The sequence below is a fragment of the Aythya ferina genome, assembly GCF_964211825.1.
Source record: "Aythya ferina genome assembly, chromosome: 8".
In the NCBI taxonomy this organism is placed as follows: Eukaryota; Metazoa; Chordata; class Aves; order Anseriformes; family Anatidae; genus Aythya; species Aythya ferina.
Window position 1 is genome coordinate 18,797,234 of NC_140304.1, and position 4,597 is coordinate 18,801,830.

The window sequence follows — 4,597 nt, forward strand, 5'->3', positions numbered from 1 at the left end:
TTTGAATTTTTTGGTCAGATGTAACCCTTCCATTTATATTGCACTTCTGACCACAGTGATGCTGGGATGGGCAGTGAATAGATTCTGCCCAGATCCAGCAACAGGGAGAGCATCGCCAAGAAAATGGGTTTGATGAGACAGTTGTTTGCTGCAACTAAGCAGGCATGTGGACATAACTTCTATCTTTAATCCAGAAGCATTTCCTTGAGCCAGTGCCAGTATAGTATACGATAAAGTTCAGCATCATTATGTCGCACATTTATGTCCTTTCATTTTGCTGTGTTCAGCAATCTCCAGCTTTGCCCTAGTTTCACAGGGTTCTTAGCTGTACCGAAAATGTTTGCCTCTAGCATCATAGTAACATCTTGCTAAGCAAACAGTAATGACAAGGAAAATTACGCTCTGCAGATAAACTTGACCATGAGAGTTTAAACTGCATAAAAATTAAAGTTTTGAGGTAAAATTGACTGTAATCACAGTTGAAATGCAGGGCTGCAAAGAAAGAAAATAAGAGTTTGGAGCCATCTTCGCAGCCTATGTTTTTGTGGAAAAAAAACTTCTACAATTATCAAAGATTCCAGGAAAACAAGCTGTTCATATGCCAGTCTTAACTTTGGGATATTTTACTAGGTTGCTATTAAATTATTTACCTTTATCAAATTAGTAGAAGAGTACGTTTTACTCTAATATCAGCTCTTGAGAAACAGTATGCTATATGAGAAACTATTTATTTTAATTGCTGTGGTTTATTAAGATATGATCTTAAAATGCTTTTAAATATGAAGAGTGTGTACATCGATGTATTATAGCAGCAGGATGATGTGTATGCTTTTAATTCTTGGAAAAGTTTGGTCATCTTCTAGGATCTGCATACACCTCTGAAATAATGCTAAAATTAATTTGTATACTGATGGACTGCTCATTTTTTTTATTTGCGTATCAGCTGTTTTGTGGGTAAATATATATATATTTTTGAGGCTATTTACTCTCTAGATGCCTTTCATCAGTCCTCTATAGAGTTAGAGAGAAAATTCTGTAACCATTTTAATCTGTTTCCCCAAATCTGACTTACCTATGGTATCTAAAAATGTTACTCAGCACTATTTAGAATTATCCAGAAGTCTGTGCAGAGCTATGGCTATACCTGTTTAAAAGGATGCCTAAACTTCAATCTCTATACTTAGAAGGTGCTCTGTGGCAGCAGAGGGGATGCTGGTAATGAAGAAAGTCATAGCTTCTGTAGGAGTCATTAGGCACAGAGCCAAATTCAAATCTTACAGTCCTCCTCCAGGCTATGCTTGTGAAACTCAGAGTTATTTTAATTATAGTGTTTCTTTCAGTAGATTCTAGAGGGAGAGAATTGTGCTGTTTTCCTTCATTGACTACTTTTTCAGTCTTGGAGGCCAAGTAAAGAATCACTGATGGTTAATTAATTTCTGCAGAATCTTCTACCCACTTCACAGAATCACAGAATCACAGAATTTTCTAGGTTGGAAGAGACCTCAAGGTCATCGAGTCCAACCTCTGACCTAACGCTAACAGTCCCCACTAAACCATTTCCCTAAGCTCTACATCTAAACGTCTTTTAAAGACCTCCAGGGATGGTGACTCCACCACTTCCCTGGGCAGCCTGTTCCAGTGCCTCACAACCCTTTCAGTGAAGAAGTTCTTCCTAACATCTAACCTAAAACTCCCCTGGCTCAACTTTAGCCCGTTCCCCCTCGTCCTGTCACCAGGCACGTGGGAGAACAGGCCAACCCCCACCTCGCTACAGCCTCCCTTGAGGTACCTATAAAGAGCGATAAGGTCACCCCTGAGCCTCCTCTTCTCCAGGCTGAACAAGCCCAGCTCCCTCAGCCGCTCCTTGTAGGACTTGTTCTCCAGGCCCCTCACCAGCTTTGTCGCCTAGGACTGCGATTCAGAGCACTGAGCTGGCACAGACTGATGTTTCCAGAATGGGGTTAAAGTTCTCCAAGCTACTGTCGATTTAACACAGTCATTTCGGTTACTATTTACTGCCACTGCCAAACTCACACAACCTTTTGCTGCTCAAGAGATACTCAGGACAGGATTAGGCAGGGATGATCTTCAGGAGAGGAAAGCCAGTGGCAGAGTTCTTTGAAGGGTCTTTCATAAAACTTGTCCTTTTTTTCTGAATGATCTGAAACCTGCATCACCAGTTTTAGGCAGAACTAAGTCAATGGCAGATCTCCCACTGACTTCAAAGCAGCAAGTTTTGGTATTTAGGGGAAAATCACTGTGAAGAATAATGACACAATATAAATACTTCTGTTACAAATGCAGAATGTAAATAACACTCTTTTATAGTATTTATTTAAATCCCCAGGCACAGGTGGAAAGCAGGTCTCCAAATAACCTAAATAGTTTGGCACATTAAACTCTCAGCCTTTACAAATATTGGTAGTGTTTCAAAGAATGCATTTTTAAGTGAGCAGTAAAGAGCAATTAGGCATGTAATTGTTGTTTTAGAGACTTAATCCAATTTCCACTGCAGTCAGTGGGAGGCTTTACATTTACTTCAATGTGGACCAGCTTTGGACATTTGAAGAGAAGGAAGGACAAAGAAGGGTGTGTGTGTGTGGGAAATCTGTACAAAATCAGCATTCAGGATTTAAGTCTACATAAAATACATACATTTGAGGTAGCAGCAGACATCTTTTATTAGCAGAAAGCATATACTAACCACAACAGAATAAGATTCTCCCACCCCTCCATCCTATGTCCATTCTATCACTTGACAGCCAATGTAATTAAATTAAAGGGCTGAAACCTCTTCTGAACTTCCTGAAAAAGTTTACTCAGTTTTTCTCCATCAGATGTCACAGCATACAATTTTAATCCATTGTATTTTGTTTGCTGCAGAAATGAGACTGCTGAAGGTGCCTTTGTCATTAGCAGGTTAGGGTCAGGTTCATTGCTTTAGCTGAAATCCAAATGGAATAGCAGAAGATGGATGTAAATGAGCTCCTTAGAGGTCTGCTGGAGTAAACATCCCCCTTCTTTCTCTCTTCTCTCTTTTCTTTTTCTTTTCTTTGATTTCCTGTGTTCTTCAGGCCTGTAAGTTGCTGGTGAGCCAGCAGCAGCAGGCTGTCAGGGACTGGCCTCCATGTAAGGGGTATTATGGTGATGAGCCCAATGTGAACAGAAGCGCGCCATTCATTGTCCTTTAAATGCATTATTTAAGGGTGAACGTCTAAAATCAAACATGAAAAAACACTTCTTAAATCTTCAGTCAAGCTGGGAAGAAGTGATATAAATCTACCCAATCCAGTGATAATTTCACTAATATAAATGATAGCTCGTACAGACGCATGATGCAACTCACTTCAGTGATACGGCAAAGACACGTGTGCAAGGCTTTGCAGCAGCCATAGCATTACATCTGGTGGTGCACACAGCAGCATCCAGACCTTCCTCCGGCCACTCAGGGTAACTACACACACCATAGCTGCCATGCCATGTTCCAGCGGGCTGGACCTCAGCTCAAGAAGGCCTTCAGACCAAGTGTAATTTGTGCCACGGCCCACAAATCCCTCTCCCTAGTTTCTTCATGCCAGCGCCAACACAGCCGAAGGGGTTAACCTTTCAACTACTGAATTACTGCAGCTCACAAATTGTATTTTGCTGTGTTGGCTTAGCAGCAATGACACCCCGTCCTCAGGGAGATGCGCTGCGGGCAGGGAAATGGCGGCGGCGGAGCGCGGTGCCCGGCGGGCCCCCAGCTCGCCGCCTTGCCGCTGGATGCCGCTCTTGTTCCACCGAAAGGCAAGGGCCCCGGCCGGGCTGGCTCTCGGCCCCAGGCGAGAGCAGCTTCCCTAGCGCCAGCACGCGCAACTCACTGCGGAAAAGAGGTTATATTTGAAATTATTTATGGCTTTTACTGCGCCTGCCCACCAGAGCTCGCAGCACCGAGCCCTCCCTTCGCAGCCCGGGCAGCCTGGCCCCAGCTGCTGACTTCAGAGAAGCGATCTCAAATCCCGCAGGGTGCTGAGGAGACAGTCAGAAGATCTAATGTAGTCCAAAAGCAGGGAAAAACAACACTAACGCTGGCTCCCCGTACCCCCAGGCCTCTCACGTCCCACCAGCCGAGGGCCTCTTTTGGCATTGAGTCGTGTGTCTCCTCGCTGGGAGAAAGTAGTGTTGGAAAAACCGTTTCTTTAAACGCATGTTTTTGCGTTATCTTGCTTTTAAAGCCTTTTACTGTTCTTAACGTGTAGGAATGTGTGTGTGTGTTTGACACCAGGCCAGTTCTGCCTGTATGCAGAGTCATGGATACAGATTGCTGAAGTCCTTGCTCTCTGCACGGCCGAGCCTGCAGCTCCTCAAGATTTGCAATGTCTCCAAGCCCCCAGAAAGACACTGCAGATGCAGGACCTGGTGCTGAGGTGTTCCCAGGGGTGCACCGCAGTCCCCTGGAAAGCAAGGGATTTTCTTCCACCTTTGTGTTACATTGCAGGGTGTAGCACAACCCCAAAGCTGCCATCCTTTTGTGTCCTGTGACACTGAACCTGTGTATTATTACACACAGGTGCTTTCCGTAATTAAGTTCCCATGCTTCTCCCTGTCCTGGAGACAG

At 44.0% G+C, this 4,597-nt stretch overlaps 1 long non-coding RNA gene across 1 annotated transcript; it reads right to left on the reverse strand.

Moving 5' to 3' along the window:
* Window positions 1-2,663: 2,663 nt before the first annotated feature.
* On the reverse strand, window positions 2,664-3,710 carry LOC311441058. The gene is made up of 2 exons (XR_014695774.1): window positions 3,347-3,710; window positions 2,664-3,214 (listed from the first exon to the last, which is right to left on the reverse strand). It is a non-coding gene; the product is annotated as an uncharacterized lncRNA (long non-coding RNA).
* Window positions 3,711-4,597: the final 887 nt, after the last annotated feature.